General features: G+C 34.6%; 1 long non-coding RNA gene across 1 annotated transcript in view; it reads right to left on the bottom strand.

Annotated features, from left to right (window-relative positions):
- Positions 1-6,878: 6,878 nt before the first annotated feature.
- LOC140471958 (uncharacterized) overlaps positions 6,879-19,250 on the bottom strand; it is a 122,986-nt gene continuing 110,614 nt past the window's right edge. Inside the window, exon 4 of the long non-coding RNA XR_011957290.1 lies at positions 6,879-7,865. This is a non-coding gene — a long non-coding RNA (uncharacterized lncRNA). The remainder of the gene's footprint in view (positions 7,866-19,250) is intronic.

Consider the following 19,250-nt stretch of genomic DNA (forward strand, 5'->3'; position numbering starts at 1 on the left):
TCTTGTGCAAAATTATTTAAATTCCGATGAATTTTTTTGAAGTACACAAAAAAAGGATTGACATCTTTCTTGTTTCATTAAACACTCACGGGAAATGGTGACTTCTTAGAAACCAGACATTTTCAGAATCAATGAAAGTTGTCTTCAGCTGAATAGTAACATTGACTGACCAAGTCATCATTTTGTTCCAATTTACGTGTAGAACAAACAAAGTTTATGTTGCATTTTATAAAATGAGAAACTATTATAAACATGTAGAATGATTGTATTCATTTTTATTTATCAATTTACAGTAATCACACATCTGTCAAGTTGTTATTCCACAAATTATCATAAAAATCATATTTAATTAAGACATCTGTTAACTCCCATCATTATTATAAATTACTATTTAATTTTAAGTACATTACACACAGGATCCATCCATTTAATTACAATCCAATTATCACAATAAACATCTGATTATTTTTCACTTGAGTAACCACAGTGAGCATGTTATTATAGACCTGCCCAGCCTAGTTGGGAACATTATGAAGGAATGTTGTGCAGCTCTGATAGTGTCTCTGTTACCAGACCAGGAGGTACAGTTTCAATTCCCACCTTGCACAGAGTTGTGCCAGAGCAGCTCTGAATGTTGGTTAGAAAATATCTAAGAATCAAATGAATTGCCTTTCAATTTAATGCTAGATATGCTTCCATCTGTTGTTCATTCCAATATTTGCTATTAATTTTCTTCAGGTCACTAATAGCAGAATGTATCTAATTCCACTCAATCAATATTCGTTGGAAAATATTTGAGAATGTTGCAGTCATACAGATGAAATATACAAAGTAATGATATTAATTTATTTTCTTTTGTTCTGAAGAGCTGAGTTCAAACAGTACATAGAACTTGATGCTCCAGTGCTATAAAAATGAGGAGAAAAAATACATTTCTTGTTCAGTCAAATAAACAAATGCCAATTCTTTTTATTTATCAATTTTTAATTATTGATGTTTATGAATTGTGTGAAATTTGTTTTTCATTTTCCACTCACCTATTTATATTGAATGTGAGATTGAACTGCTGTGAAAATATCCAAGTGCATTCATTTGAAATTTGACTTTGCATATTTATCACTGTGGGATATATGTAAAGCAGTGTTACTTCTGCAATCATAATTGTTTATTCAAGGTAAATGAACTCGCACCAGTGTATAATTGTTTCAGCCAAGAGCTGAGTTAACAAGAATGAAAACTATGTGAAGGAAATATATTATTGCTTTTGTATTAGCTAAAATGTGCATACAAGATTGAAATGTGTCTGCACATAATGGGAGATGTTATAGACAAATAGTTAAGGTGCTGTGAGGGGAGGGGTGTAGGTTAAGCTAGATATGCCTGTACAAACAGTTACAAGCATCTGTTTCCCGCTTCAGCAGGAACAAAATAACACCATCAAAAGGTCATAAGGCTCGGTGTAAATAAAGAATAAAAAGAAATTATGCTTTGGTTAGCATGGAAATAGATGGCAGTGAAGAAGGATAAATAACAATAAGACCACAGAGGGAGGTGGTCAAACGGCCTTGTGAGGCCAGAGATAAACATTTTGTCAGGGACCAGGCTGGATGAATTCAGAGATAAACAGCCAGTTTAGATTAGAAATAGTTGTAAACAGGGGAGGAGCAATAGGAGGAGGGAAGAGAAACGAATTACATAAATATTGTGTACTCATTAAATTCAGTGTGTGTGTGTGTGCCTTGTGGACAGTGGACACCACACCCCTCGTGCAACAGCGTAATAAACGATACTACTGATTCAGGTCTTGTTCCAGACTGAAGTTATTGAAGTGACTGAACTTCGTTTCTCATAATCACTTATCTCATTTATTGCATGATGTCTGAAGTGTGTTTTGCTCAGCAATTCTATCAACTATTTAAAAAGTCTAATCTTAAATAAGATCCTTAACACCCAATTACCAATCTATTCCTAATTCATGTAAATATCTCAATTTTCTTGAAGTCAATGTTCACACAAAACAGTGCACATAAAGCGACACAAAGATATTCATCATCAGCTGATTACTGTTCAGTGGAATAACCTGAGTATCTTATTGTTCCTGAGACTAATGACAACAGTAAGCATTTGTTTACTCGTCCATGCAGTAAGTGCATTTGATATCTTATATTTCAGTTCAGTTGTTAACGACGATTTATGTTGTTTAAAACAATTATTCTAATTTATCATGGATATTGACTGTAATACAAGAACACTGGAAACATTTTTTTAACTATTCTAACAATCTTTAAGCTCCTCTTCTGTTGTGTGTGTGCAAGAGACAATTCAAATTATAACCATTTTTGTTGCAAATTCAACAAACGCTACATTTTGAATTTATGAACTTCTTACAATTTTGCAAAAAGGTTAGTCTTCACTGTATGTCATATTAAAAGACTGCTTTTTCCAAACATGCATGCCAAAAAATGATTATTGCTTTCATTGCATTGTAAGAAAAGAAGTGTTGATTTTTTTTGTTGTTTCAATTCCAACATTATTCATCATTGTACAATAATGACACAATTATTACAATCGCTTTATATACCACCCAGCAGTGACTTCATTGTTTGTTTAGTTTCATGCTCATTTTCATGATCTATTAATTCTCTTCCTAATTCTGACACTTTGATTATAATATTAATCAACGTACCATCTCTACAAGGAATCCAGTGGAAAGAAATTCACAATTTGTATATTGCATATATTTTGGAGTTCAGAAAAGAATTTTGTTCAATAATCACTGAATGTCTCATTTTTTCTTTAATACGTAAAGCTAGCTACTATGTTTTATTCCTTAGTTTACTGATCTTAGTAAATATACAATCGACATCACAGCAATGTGCTTTTGAAATATTGAATCATGTTAATTCTTCATATGTATTGCAGTGTACAATCTCTCATTCATTGTAACAACTAATTTTTATTTTACCTGTTGAAACATAGTTGTATTAATGTAAATATATTTCACTTCAATGCTAACACTTAAGACTTAAGCATTTTTCATGCAACAAAATCCAATGAAAAAGCATCAGCATCTCTTTATTGTTTCATTCAACAATGACAATAAATTTTGAATTTTTGGAAGTTGAACATATTTTGAAAGAAGAAATATTGTCTTCAGTTGAATGTTCGCATTGAATGACTTTTTCACAGTATGTGCTGTTTATTCTCTTCTTCGGGTTCCCAAGAAAAGAAATTAAATAGTTCTGCTGGTTCTAAATTCCTGAAAAAATATTTGAGAATGTTGCGGTCTTAAAAGTGAAAAGCTAAGTGATCGTAAGTGATCAGTATTTTGTTCGAAAGAGCTTGATTCAAACATTTCGGACATTCACATTGTTATTCTGCTGTGTTACAAGGGGGGAAACCAAGTCACTTTCTTCGTCTGTAAAGTAAACATATGCCACTTCCAATTATTCATTAGTCAGCTAATTACCTACATTTGTTATTAAAAATTGCAATTCATCTAAATATTGGAATGACCTTTGATCAAATTAAATTTCTAATTATTTTTCATTCATGAATTGTTGGAGTTTTTTTTTGTTTTCCATTCATCTATTCGTATTGAATGTAAATTTTACATGCTTTGACAATAGCGGAGGGTGTTTATTTGAAATTTGTCTTTGCATATACACTGCTGCCTCACAGTGCCAGGGATCTCGGTTTGATCCCATCCTCGGTGACTGTCTTTGTGTACTTTATCCATTCTCTCCAAGTCTATGTGACTTTGCTGTGGTTTCCTGCAACAATCCAAATATGTGCAGGTTAGGTGAGCTGGCCATGTTAAATTGCACATTGTGTTCAGGGATGTGCATGTTAGTCAGCAGTAAATGTCGAGGAATATGGTTGGGAAAGTGTTTGGCTGGGTTACTCTTTGGAGGGTCATTTTTTTCAACGAAATGACCTGTTACCACACTGTGCTAACAGGGATTCTACAATAGTTTAATTGTGTTTCTCTAAGCAATTCTAACTTTTTTAAAGTTGACTTTAGTTAATACCTTGAACACTTGATTATCAGTGTTCCGAAATCTTGTAAAATATCTCAATGTTTTTTTAAATCATTGCTCACACAAAACACTAAACATGAGGCCACACAAAGGTCTTCATGACCATCTAATTACTGTTCAGTGGAATAATCAGAAGAACTATCTGATTGTTCCTGAGATCAATCCCCACTGCCACAGTAAGGATCTGGTTATCATTCCCTCCAATAAATGCAGAAGTTGTCCTCTGGTATTTCAGTTCAGTAATTACACACGATACTGGTTGTTCAAAGCAGTGGTTATTCTTTATTATAAATGGCAAAGGATTCTAACAGAAGAGGTGTTCATATGTCCTAATGTGTTGCATGATCACAAACAATTTTCAGTCCAAATATTGCACAAAAAAGTGTAAATTTGGTTTTGTTCAACTGCCGAGGCGATCATTTTCAGTTCATGTCCATTACAAATATTTGGAGAAAGTGAGGAAAGTAGATGCTGGAGATCAGAGTCAAGAATGTGGTGCCGGAATAGCACAGAATGTCAGGCAGCATCTGAGGAGCAGGAGGAACCATGTTTCAGGAATAAGCCTTCATCGGGAATCTCCGGCTCCATGGATGCTGCCTGGTCTGCTGTGCTTTTCCACCACCACACTTTCGACATAAAAAAATATTTGCTTATTTGAAACAAATACTCTCTGTTTCCTCTGCAATTTAAATTTACTGTGCTTTCTATTCACTCAAGTTCTCATTTTAATAGCTCCTCGTTTTCTTCTTAATCTGATACAAATCTCAAAACTCCGGGCACAATAAAAGCAATATGAATTATAAAGTAGCATCTGGACAAGAGAACCAATGAACAGCTACATAGACCTCTTGAACAACAAAGATATTAGAATGAAAAAGCAATGCCTTCCAAAAAAATCTCTGTACGTCTGTATCCTTTTTCAATTCAATAATCCTGCAAATAGCTTATAATTGTCAGTTGATCTCTCTTAATGACTATCTAATCAATGTCATTGTAAACCACTGATAAAATTGAAACATTTTATTTATTAAAATGCAAAGATTCATTCTCAATTCGTTATTACAACAGTAAGTGAACCATATTTTATCTGTCCGCTAAGGTCAAGTGACCAGTGGCCCATAATTGAACATTCTAAATATTCCTACAGCTGGGAAAAGCAGAGCTAAAAAAAAAGGTCAAACTAAAGGAAACAGTAGACAAAGTAACCAGCTCCAGAAAACAGTGGAAAGCCCGGTCAAAGAGCTCACAAAGGTTCGGGAGATCCTGTTACAACCAGCCCAAGAGCTGTGTTTTGGAGAGGTTGAAGCAGACTTCCTGGCACCTTGACTTCCAGCCAGTGCCTGAGCATCAGACACCTCACTTGAGAATGACGACAAGTGAAGGGTGTTTGCACGAAACCCATTGAATGCTTAGAATCCAGAATTTTGGTAAATGTTGTGAAACATTTCCCAGATCATGGAAATCAGCTCAACATTATTGAAATCAAAGTACTTGTAATGGTCTTCAAGACCACCTAATTATTGTTCGGTGAAAAACACTTTGTACGTACCTTATTGTTCTCAGGATGAATAATCATAACAAACATCACAGTCGCACCAGATCCAAACATATGTAAGAGACACCTTATTATAATTTACACACTACGTCTTTCCCAGATTATTGATAACACCTTATTACTTATGCCTGAGGATACTACGTGCAACATGTATCGAGATGAAGCAAGTCCTGAATATAGGATTTTTTTTCTGATAGATTTCCAATCCAAAAATTATGATAAAAATGATATTGTGGTTGATTACATTGTCAACAGATCCCCATTAAACATATTTAACTGTTTATTCAGAGACAATATTGAAACAAATACGTTGATAAATGCTGTTGACTGTATGTTTCTGTGAAAATAAATCTTCCTTATTGACTTATTTTCATTATAATTCTGACTCAAATGTCTAAATATTGATGATATGAAAAATTGCATGAATTAAATACAATGCAGAATTTGTTCTTATTATATATTATATTTCTCCAGAAGAAAAGTAGAGAAACCAAGGATAGAAATCTTGAAGATCTGAGAATTGTGAATGACAAACCATTTCTGATCAACGTTCACTGAATGTCTAATGTCTTTCCATGTCATCATGCCAGAATTTTCATTCTCAGCTGACAGATGAAGAAATATCTAGTCAACATCAGAGCAAATCCATTTGGAAATATTGAATCATTTACTTTGCCAAAGTTCTAAAATTAATTATCAATTCATTGCCATTCCAAAAATCACATAGTAATTCAGTTTAGGTTTTGTAACAAACTTCGTCAAATTCACATGTTAATTTTATCCATTATTTCTTAGTGTCAATATTAAAATAATAATAATAGTTCTCTTATTCCAGGATAACACAAACACAAACTAATTAATGATTCCTTATCCAACACTCACAGATAATATCTGTTCCCTTCTCATTTGAATGTTCACAGAAATCATTGGATTAATATTCGGCCTTACATATTAAGAGACGTCTGATTATTTTACATCCAATAAATGCTGCTCATTTTTACACATGAAGGGCAGCTATATGAGATTTCTAACCATTTTTAAGTGTTGCTATGAAATGTTTTTAAGATTAATTGTTACTTATATCTAATATTTAAGAATTGATCAAATCCAGTATATCTAGCTTTAAGTGTGAAAATAAGGCTCAGTAACGTAAACGTATTGCATTGTACAGAAACCAATGGTAGCGAATAGTGATTTTTATTTCAATACTTGAATCTTAGTTGATTTACTGTTCTGGGCACGGCCTGCCCCACCTGGAATAGAATGGTCCAAACTGGCTCGTACAAAATGCCTGACAATCAAAAACAGGCAGCCTACCTTAGAACTAAAACACAAGGTGTCAGGGGGTGATAAACTAGATTAACATTCTGTTCCAGCCTTAAATTAAAAGAAAGCACACTACCAATGGACCTACTCCAACGCCAGGACGACAGCATTCCTGACATTTCTTGATAAGAGCATGCCGACATACAGACAAATGACCAATCCTGATCTTCATAAATGAAAGGATAATTGTCCCAGTAAATGACTAAACAGCAGCTGTAGGGTGCAGCCCAGTTAACTCACGAAGCAGCTATCATGACAACAGAAGAGTTCATTTGTCAGATATAGTTATTATTTTACAGTTACTCAGAATATTAAACATAGGTTCTAATTACAGATTCTTGAGTATAATAGGGGAAATTTGCAATGTAAGTTTGATATATGTAACCAATGCCGACTAAAACATTATAGAAAAGCATTTAGAACGAGATTTGAAGTTAGCTAGTTTTAGGAATTAACTTCACGGTATGATGTTGATTGCTCATTAATTATAAAGTCCTGAAAGAACGAGTAGCTGTATAATTTTACACAATATAACGAACTTGATAAAATAAAATATAATGAATAGCAGAACTCAAAATGTCCCAGCTGATAAGGTATCCTGAGAGGCCCGAGGGAGTTCAGGAATAGCTTTGGAATCTAAGTCAATAAGATACATGGAAAGATCCCAATAGGAATCTGGGGATGTCCATTAGAATGCCCATCTGCGATTATGTGTTTCAATTGGGTGGCTGGATGAGGAGGGAAGGGCTGTAACCACATTGCATGTGGCCATTGTGATGCAGAAAGTCCATAAAAATGCTGCTTTTTACTGTGCATGTTACAGTGTGTTATGGATCTCCCTTCCGAGATGGGCTTCCGGGGATGATCCCTTCATTAACTGGTTGCTGCATGAGTAAACATCTTCCACATGGCTGAGCTCAGATTGCCTCCTGAGTCCTCATTCCCTGCCAGTGAAAACAATTCTACAGCTATGATGACATTTCAATTCAACACATACATTTATTGTGTTTGAAATGATTACATTCAGAGCGATATAATTTTCATGATAAAATTGCTTTACATTTACTATTTTTTGGTTTACAACAAAACATTTCAATTATATCCGTTTGTTCTTTTGTTCAACCAACACTAAGCTTTAAATTATTGTGAAGACTCCAATGGGGGGAAACGTGAACGAGTCTTCAGCTCAAATTTCATATGAAATGACTGTTTCCTTTTTTCAAACAAATTGCCCTACAAAATTATTTTTATTTTCATTTCATAATAAGAAAAAAATTGCTTGGAAATGTTGACAATTCTCCTTTTCCTCCCATATTAGATGTCAGTGAACAATAATCACACAATTATGAGAATTCCTTTCCGTATCAAATGTCAGTGACCCTGTGTTTTGTTCACAATAATAGTCACTTTCATGGCCTAATTCTTTTCGTCCTAATTCTGAAATAAATATCAGAACATTTATTGTGGTAAAAATTACATCAACAAAATTGACATGACTCTTCAAGAAAACTATTGGAAGCATATAAATCTTGCATTGCCTGCATTTTTAAACAAAATCATTTTTTTCAATTGCTGCTGAATGATTTTTTCACATCATACAGCTAAGTTTTATGCTTTAAGTTTCAGTTCCTTAATCTTAATGAATATCCAATCAACTTCAGAGCAAAGTGTTTTCAAAATATTAAGTCAATTTATCTGTCAGGATTCTAAAAGCAATTATCAATTACAATAATTGCACAGCAATTTAACATAGACTTGGTAAAAATGCAGTGTTTTTTTGAAAATGTCATTCATTATTTCTTGTTGTCAATGCTACTATATTAATACCTATTTGTTCAGGCCCATACACATACCAAACGACCAATAATATCCCTTGCAAAATTCTTTGTAAATATCTGATTTTTGCTCAGGTGAAATATAACAATTATCTCAGCCTTTGAAATTCAGAGAACTCCAATTACTTTTCCCTGCGATATTACTCTTCATTTCTACATATTACTCAGTCTAATATCACGATGAGATATCTCATTATTCTCAAATTCACGAATATATATTTTTAAAATCCATTTGTTGCTAATATATCTTATATCTAATAATTGTGCAATCTAGTAAGGGCTAAAAATGTGGAATTATGCTTCTGTACAATAAATACTGCAAGGACATTACAGTGTACAATCTCTCAATCATTGTGAATGTTGTATTTATTTTAAACTTGGAAACATTTTTGAATTGATTTGATTATAATTTACTTTGATTCTGACACTTACTGTATATCCAATCACAATATCAGTAGATTATTTGGAGGTATCATCGTCCATTCCAATAATCACAGTATCTGCTATATACTTTCTTCTAGTCACTCATAGCAAAATGTATCTAATTCCACTCAATCAAGATTCCTGAGAAAATATTTGAGAATGTTGCAGTCATAAAGCTGAAATATGCAGTCATGATAATCATTAACTTTCTCTTGTTCTGTAGATCTTAGTTAAAACAACACAGAATTTTATGCTCCACTGCTATAAATATGAGAAAAGTTCAATTACTTCTCAGTAAAATAAACAAATGTCACTTGCTATTATTTATCAATTTTTGGTCAGTTTATGAATTGTGTGAGATTTGTTTTTAGCTTTCCAGTCATCTATTTATATTGAATGTGACATTGAAATGGTGTGAAAATATCAGGGTGTGTTCATTTGAAAGTTAAATTTGCATATCTGTCACTTATCCCATTGATTGCATGATGGTTTAAGAACGTTTCGTTCAGCAATCCTCGTAAATATCAAAAACTGTCTGATTTTAAATCAGATCATTCGCACCCAATTATCACTCTGTTCCTAATTCATGTAAATATCTCAATTTTATCGAACAAATGTTCATACTAAACAATACCCATAAAACAACACAAAGACTTTCATCACCATCTGATTATTGTTCAGTAGATTAACCTGAGTAAGTACCTTATTGCTCCTGAAACCAATGACAACAGTAAGCATTTGTTTACTATTCTATGCAACAAGTGCAACTGTTATCTTCTATTTCAGTTCAGTAGTTAAAGATGATTTATGTTGCTTAAAACAATGCTTCCAATTTATCACGATATTGACTGTAATACAATCATGTAAACAACAAACGTTTTGTGATTCTAAAAATCTTTAAGATGGCTTATTTTAAATTTGTGTGCAAGAGATATTTCAAATTACAACCGTTTTTGTTGTATAATTCAGCAAACCTAAGTTTTGAATTTGGGAAAGTCTCCATTTTTGCAAAATGGAAGTAGTTTTCAGTTTATATAACACAGTAAATGACTGGTTTTTTTTCCAAATCATGTGCTTTGCAAAATGATTATTGGTTTCATTTAATTGTAAGAAAATAACTGTTTTGAACATGTTAATTCTTTTTGTCTTTTCTATTCCAACATCACTGTACAATAATGAACAATTATTATAATTCTTTTATGTACCAAATGTCACTGACTGTATCATTTGTTCACTTTCATGCTCACTTTCATTATCGATTAACTTTCTTCCAAATTCTGACACAAATGTCTGAACTCTGACCATAATATTAATCATCTCAATTAAAATAACATGTCTCTATGATGAAACCATTTGATAGAAATTCATATTTCTTGTGTTACCTTCATTTTTTAGTAAAGAAAGAAAAAAAATTTCTATAATCACTGAATGGCTCATTTTTTCTTCAATTCACAAAGCTAGTTACTATATTTTATTCCACAATTTACCAATTTTAATAAATATCCAATCAACATAACAGCAAATATTTTGAAATATTGAATCATTTTAATTGCTCGTATAGCAACATTATCAAGTCATTGTCATGATAATAATTGTGCAATTATTTAAGAAAGTCGTTTGAACAAGTAAAGTGAGATTCACATTTTAATTTAACCAATTGTTTCTGAGTACCAACACTGCAATATGAAACTTTATTTTCAGGTCAAGTTTCCCACAATGGATCCAAGGACTTCCTATCCAACTTTAATTGTGAATGTCTGATGTTTGCTTATTTGAATGATCTCTGTAATCACAGAATTTAAATTCACAGACCTGCAATTACTTTTCATTGCAATAATTCCTGTTTGTTTGCACATATTCCTCAGTCAAATAGCAAAACGAGATTTCTCATTATTTCTAAATTCATTGATCGAATTTTATAATTCAGTTGTTGCTCATACCTAATAATTATTCAATCCAGTACGTGCTGTGAACATGGAATTACAGCTCTTTACACGAATAACTAATATAGTGTGCAATCTCTCAATCATTGTTAATATTAATTCTTATTTTACCGGCAGAAACATAATTGAATTCATTTAAATATATTTCACTTTGATGCGAACATTTACTGTATTTCTAATCATCATAAGATTTAAGTATTTTTCATGACACAAAATCATGTAAAATTCCTGCGTTTTGTTAAGTCAAATGAAAAAGAATTAACATTTCTGTATTGTTTCATTAAACAATGAGAATGCATTTTGAATTTTTCGAAGTTGAGCATTTTTGCAAAGAAGGGATGTTGTCTTCAGCTGAATAATCACATTGAATGACTAATTCACAGAATCTGCTGTTTATTCTCTTCGAGTTCCCAAGCAACCAAATTAACTAATTCTGCTGGTTCTAAATTCCTGGAAAGTATTTGATGTTGTTGCAGTCTTAAAGATGAAGAAGTCAATGTGATTTTACTGATTTTTTTTTATTGGGAAGAGCTTAATTCAAACATTTCAGGCACATGAATTGCAATTCTGCAGTGTTACAAAGATGAAAAGCAAGTCAATTTCTTCATCAGTGAAGAAAAGAAATTTCACTTCCCAAGTTAGCCCTTTCCCAATTTTGTAATTAAACAATGCAATTCATCCGAATATTGTTGTGCCCTTTGATCATATTAATTTTCTAATTATTGTTCATTCATGATTTGCCAGGGATTTCTATTTTTCGTTTTCAATTCACGTATTCGTATTGAATGTAAGATTGATATGCTTTGGCAACATCAGAGAGTGTTCATTTGAAATTTGACTTTGCACGTCTCTCACTTATCTCATTTCTTGCATGGGGGCTGGGCATTGAGAACAGAGGATCAGTGGTTAGCACTCGTGTCTTACACTGTTATGCACTTGGGTTTGATTCCATCCTCGGCCACATGTTTGCGCGGAGTTTGCATGTTCTGGTTTTCTCTCACAATCCAAAGATATGCAGGTAGGTAAATTGGCCATGCTAAGCTGCACGTTCTGTTCAGGGATGTATAGGTTAGGTACATTAGTCAGTGATAAATGTCCAGTAATCTGAGAGCAGAATGGTGCTGAGTGGACTATTCTTTGGAACGTCAGTGTAGACTTGTTGGGCCAAATGGCCTGTTTCCATACAGTAGGGATTCCATAAACTTAGAATTGTGTTTTGCTAAACAAAACTGACATTTTTTTAAAATGTTGCATTTAAAACTTATCTTTAACTGTTAATTGTCAATCTTGTAAAATATTTAAATGTCACTGAAATCAATGTTCACACAAAACCCTGCACATTAAGCCACACAAATATCTTCATGACCATCTAATTACTGTTCAGTGGAATAATCACAGTAAAATTTTATTGTTTCTGAGATCAATCACCATTATCACATAAAGGATCTGGTTATCATTCCCTCCAATAAATGCAATCGTTGTCCCTCTGATATTTCAGTTCAGTAGTTATACACCATACTGGTTGTTCAAAGCATGGTTATACTTTATTATGGATGGCCAAGGGTTCTAATGGCAAGAGATGTTGTTTGATCTGATTTGTTGCATGTTCTCAAACAGGTTTTCACTATAGATATTGCAAAGAAATGTGTTAATTTGGTCTTGTTCAACTGCTGATGCGAACATATTCAGTTCGTGTTCATTAAACATATTTGGAGAAAGTGAGGAAAGCTGTAGAATTGGAAAAGGGCAGGCACATCCAAAGAGCAGGTGTATCAACCTGTCGGGCATTAGGCCATCATCAGAAAAGATTCCTGATGAAGGGCTCATGCCCAAAACGTCGATTCTGCTTCTCCTCGAATGCTGCCTGACCTGTTGTGCTTTTCCAGCACCACTCTCTTTTGACATTAGAAATATTTGACTGAATGTTCAGAGATAATATTAAAAGTTGCCTCGATCAATTTAATTTACGGTGCTTTCTATTCACTGAAGATTCCATGTTAATTCTTCCTCTTTTTCTTCTTAAATCTGATGCAAATTTCAAAATACGAACACATTAGAATTCACATGAATTATAAATTTGACTTCTCGACAAGAAAACCAGTGAAAGGCGATATAGAATTCTTGAAAAGCCTACACATTTGAATGAAAAAGCAATTCCTTCCAAAAAATGTTTGCACGTCTGAATCTTTCTTTCAATTCAATAATCCTGCAAATAGTTTATAATTGTCAGTTGATCTCTCTGAATGAGTACCTAATCAATGTCAATGTAACCAGCTGAAACATTAACATCAGATTGATAACTGGGTGTTAAAGACCTTATTTGAAGTGAACAAATGTTTGGAATTTACTTGAATTCCACCAAAAAACATTCTTGAATCATAATACAAGAAATGAGATATGTGAGAGATGTGCAAACCTTATTTTTAAATGAACGAACTCCAATATTTTCAAAGCATTTCAATCTTATGGTCAAAATGAACAGGTGAATGGAAAAATAAAAACAAGTATCTGACAATTCATAAACTGAACAACAATTACAAATTCACTTTGATCAAAGGACAGAGTAATATTTAGATGAATCAACAACATTTAGTTACAAAGTAAGCAATCAGCTGACTGACAAGTAATAGATGGTAGAGTTTGTTAGTTTACTGAAGAAGGTATCAACTTTATTTCAAATTTATAGCATGAGAGAATAATGTTTAATGTGTTTCAATTGTTTGGACTTGCCCCTTTGCAACAAAAAAAAGATCAATCTAATTACTTAGACATCGTAATCTTGAATTCTGCAACATTTTCAAATATTCTCCAGGAACTTATAAGCGACAGAATTAGATACAGGTATCCCCACTATCCGAAAGTAAAGTGTTATTATGAAACCTTACATAATCTGAAAAGGCCTTAGTCGAAGAAGCATTAATTTATATGGGAAACATGTCCTCTTTTTTCGTAAAAGTGAAAATCCTCTTCATATTTCTTTCAGTTAGAGAAAACAGGGACAGATGAAAGTCTTTTGTAAAAGCAAAGTGGCTGAAGCGAATTTTCCAACACATATTTCTTGGTAACCTGGTAATCTGATAAGTATCAGATTTTGTGATGATTGATATAATAGATAAAAGCAGATCTAATGTTGTATTGAATAGCAATTCAGTCTGTGCTTAGGTACTCTCTAATCAACATTCAGATAGCTCTTGCTATATTTCTGTTGAAGGTGTGATTTGAAACCTTCCCTCGGGTCTAGTAATAGAGACACTGCCACAGCTCCACAGGCTCCTTTCATAATGTTCCCACTCAGGACGGCAGGACTGCAATATTGTGTTTCATGCGGTTTCTCAAATGAAAACTAATCAGCCGTTTATTGTTGTAATTTGAATGGGAATTAATTAGGTAGTTTCTGTGTGTAATGGACTGGAAATTGAACAATATTTTACAATAACAATAGAATAAATGAATGATACTCTTAAATAAACAGGAATCTCATGACAATTCTTTGAAAGACAAATTGACAAAACTGCGTGATCATTGTACTTTGATTTAAAAATGCATCATTCAATGTGAATATTCAGTTGAAGACAATTTCCCTTCCATTCAACAACGTACAACTTCCACAAATTCAAAATGAACAGTCATTGAAAAAGGAAGGAACAAGCAGATGGTAATTCTATTTTCTGTACATAAACGTGCGATGAATTTTAAGTTTTATATATGTAAAAATGAAACTCTTATTGTGGTTTGAAATACAATAAACATTAGCATGATGTGAAATATAATCAAATCAATTCAACTGTGTTTTCTCAGTTAAAATACAGTTCAATATTCAAAGTAATCGAGTGATTACACTGCAATATCTTTACATTAATTCAGTACTGAGGCGTAATTCCACATTTATATCCCTTATAGTGAAGCAAGCTTGTGCCAGGAGTCTGAGAGGGTAGGGGAGGTCCTTAATGAGTACTTTGCTTCAGTACTTACGAGTGAGTGGGACGTTGTTCTTTGTGAGGACAGCGTGAAACAGGTTGATATGGTCGAACAGGTCGATGTTAAGTCTGAGAATGTGCTGAAAATATTGAAAAGTCATGGGGATAGATCAGTCCCCTGGTCCAGAAAGGATATAACTTAGGTTGTTATGGGAAGGGAGGCAAGAGATTACTGTACTTTGGCAATGATCTTTGCATCCTCACTGTCCACCGGAGTCAGACCAGATGATTGGAGGGTGGCAAACGTTATTCCCTTATTCAAGAAAGGCAATTGAGATAATCCTGGGAATCATCGATGAGTCAGTCTTACATCAATTGTGGGCAAATTATTGGAGAGGATTCTTAGAGATAGGATTTATGATTATTTGAAAAAGCATTGATTGATTAGAGATGGTCAGCATGGCTTTATGAGTGGCAGGTTATGCCTCACAAGCCTTATTGAAATATATGAGGATGTGACAAGCACATTGGTGAGGACAGAGTAGTGGATGTGGTGTATATGGATTTTAGCAAGGTGTTTGATAAGGTTCCCCATGGTAGGCTCATTTAGAAAGTAATGAGGCATGGGATACAGGGAAACCTGCCTGGTTAGATAATAAATTTGCTGGCCCATAGAAGACAGGGTGAGATTACATCGATAGTTTTCAGCTTGGAGCACGGTGACCAATGGTGTTCTGAAGGGATTATTTCTGGGATCTCTGCTCTTTGTGATTTTTACAAATGACCTGGATGATGAAGTGGAAGGGTGAGCTAGGAGGTTTGCCAATGACATGAGGGTTGGTGGAGTTGTGGGTCGTGTGGAGGGCATTGGTAGGTTGCTAGAGGACATTGACAGTATGCAGAGCTGGGCTGAGAAGTGGCAGATGGAGTTCAACCGGGGAAAATGTGAAGTTATTCATTTTTGAATTTCAAATTTGAATGCATATTTTCAGATTAAATGCAGGATTCTTGGCAATGTGGAGGAACAGTGGGATCGTGGGGTCCACGTCCATAGATCCCTCATACCTGACATCCAAGATGATAGGGTTATTAAAACGGTGCATGGTGTGTTGGTTTTCATTAGCAGGGAGATTGAGTTTAAGAGTGATGAGGTTATGCTGCAGCTCTATGGATCCCTGGTGAGACTACTCTTGGAATATAGTGGTTGGTTCTGATCAACTCATTACACATTGGATGCGGATGCTTTAGAGAAGGTGTAGATGAGATTTATCAAGATGTTGCCTGGACTGGAAGGCGTGTCTTATGAAGAAAGGTTGAGGGAGCTGGGGCTTTGATCATTGCAGTGGAAGAGGATGAGAGTTTACTTGATAGCTTTGAGTAAGATGATGAGAGGCATAGATGGAATGGATAATGAAAGACGTTTCCCCACAAAATGCATAATTTTAAGGTGAATGGGGGAAGTTGTGGGGAGATGTCAGAGATGTTTTCTTTATAGATAGTGGTGGGTGCGTGGAATGCACTGCCAGTGGTGGTAGTAGATTCAGATCCATCAGGGACATCTAAGCAATTCTTGGATAGGCACATGAATGATAGTAAATGAAGGGCATGTTGGTTAGTTTGATCTTAGAGGAGGATAAAAGGTCGGAACAACATCGTGGCCAAAGGGCCTGTACTGTGCTGTACTGTTCGATATTCTATGGACGGAAATGAACATTTATATATTAGCAACATATAGATTGTCAAAATTGTATTAGCAAACTTAAGAATAATGATAAATTTCATCTTGCTATTTGACTGTGCTATATGCAAAAATAAACAAGAATTGTTGCAGGGAAAAGTAATTAGGTTTTTCTAAATTTATAAGGCTGGGATTACACAGATCATTCAAATGAGCAAAAGTCATATTTTTAACAGTGCATGTTGCATCAGAAATAATGGATTCTTTAGTAGGTGTGTTGATTGGAAATAAAATGGATTTTTATATTACTTTATAGGTACGAGGGAAGATTGGATTAAATTCAAATATAAACTTCACTGTAGTTGTTAGCAAGATAAACTAAACCATATAATAATTATTGTCATGCAAATTCTTTAATAATTACTGTTAGAATCCTGAAAAAATGATATACTGTACCATTTTTCAAACAGTCAATAAATTAAATTGTGAACCTCAGTATACTTATTACCCAGACCAATTATTATGCAATTATTGTAATGGCAATGACTTAATAACTAATGCTAAAACCTAAACAGATACATTGGTTCAATACTTTGTAAGCATGTTGCTCTGAAATTGATTGGATATTTATTAAGATCGGTAAACTGAGGGATCAAATAGCTCGCTTGATAGAATTGAAGGGGAAAAAAAAGTGTTTATTGAACAGGATTGTTTTTGTTTAAAAATGCAGTTGATGCAAGAATAATATATTTTCCTCCATTGGTTTTCTTGTAGAGACATGTCCTTTTAAAAAAAAAATGTCATGAGTCAATGTTGACACTTGTGTCAGAGTCTGCAAAGTGGAGAGTAAGAGAGAAAGAATTTTTTTAAAAGGAGAAAAGAAAGGAACTGGCGAGAAGAGGAGTTCCAACTGTAGTGTCTCACTCTGCTAACATCTTATTGGGTGAACTGGAACGCAGACTAGTCAAGCAACAAGCTGACACAATCATATGCACAGAATCATAGCTTACAATGACTTAGACACCATCGTCACCATCCTTGTATGTCCTGTCCCACCGGCAGGACATGGATGTAACTGAAATGCTGGAACATGCAGGGTAATGGACTGAGATCTGCAGAATGTGATCAATGTGATTTATTTGACACGTCTCCAGAATATTAAACTCCAGTCCAATTTGAAAAGTTACGAGCGTCATCAGACTTTAACGACAAATGTCAGAAAAAGAAATTATCAGAAAGGTACAGCACAGTTTGAGCCCATTTGGCCAATCCTGAGTATGTGTTGGCTGTAAACACCCCAGGCTTTACAGCTTTTTGTACTCACCATTGAGAGCAACAATTTCAGACTGTACTCTGCCCTCTATGCTTTTATAATCTGTTTTTAACATATTTCTTTGACAGCTGCACACCTTGTTTCCTTGTTTCTTTCCCAGCCCTAATTCTATCCCCCATGACCTTGGGGGGGGGGGGTGGTCGACCATTTCTGCTGTTTAATCTCTCCTGCCTTCGGCGGTGTGACAGAGTGTCTTGATGTCCTTGTCTCACCCCCACCTTGCTCACAACCTGTTACATTTCTGATGGTTCCTAGACCTCTGTAACTATCACTGCGCCCCCTGGGTCAATGGCACGAGTTTTGAATTCTCTTCCTCCTGAGATAAATCAGAAATCTTTCCGGTTGCAGTTTCCCCCTGATTTTATTTTGAAAAGCAGAGCATTTGTGTCAGAGTCATTTGTGACCCTCCCACAGATGTGTAACGTTACTGGATTGGCTATGCTAACATGGTCGCAGTGTGCAATTTAGGTGGGTTGGGCTAGCCATGGTTAATGTGGGGATATGGGGGTAGGGTGGGTGAGCAGGTCATTGCAGACACGATGGGCAGAATAGACTCTTTCTGCACCCACTAGATTCTGTGATTCTAACTAGTTGCGAGTGTTGTCCCATTTTCCTCATGCCAGGTTCATTCAACTCACACATATGATTCTGTGGGTGCTCACTCACTCCTTCCCTTCAGTTTTACATCAATTTCACACTGTATGTGAGGGTGGGAATGGATTTGTAAATATAAATACTCCAACCGAAACCTGTCACAGGTCAGGAGCTGTTTCTGCTCCTTTCATCACTCACAAGGAACAGGAAAGTAAAGGTTCAGTCACAAATCCTAAAGGAATATAGCGGTTATAATCACCAGGAAAGGCTGAACAGCTCAAAACGCTTTTCTCAAGAAAAGAGGAGGCTCAGAGATAGCCTGGTACAAGTAGAAAGCTTTGTGTTTGTGTTTTCAGAGATTTGTGGTTGAAGTCATTGGGTTGGAAGCATGCTTCATTGCACTAGATCATCAAAGGTGCTATCTAAATGTGCATCTTTCTATCTATCTATCTGAGTTAACAATCAGATGGACAGGTCATTGTCTGAGTATCTTACCAAATCCCTGATTGAATCTGCCTCCCCCCACAATCTCAGGTGCCTCACCACTCACTGTGTCACGGAGAAACTCTGCCGTTACAATGAGAACTGTCTTTGCTGTCACCTCTC

Source organism: Chiloscyllium punctatum, unplaced genomic scaffold, assembly GCF_047496795.1.
Source record: "Chiloscyllium punctatum isolate Juve2018m unplaced genomic scaffold, sChiPun1.3 scaffold_211, whole genome shotgun sequence".
Classification (NCBI taxonomy): Eukaryota; Metazoa; Chordata; class Chondrichthyes; order Orectolobiformes; family Hemiscylliidae; genus Chiloscyllium; species Chiloscyllium punctatum.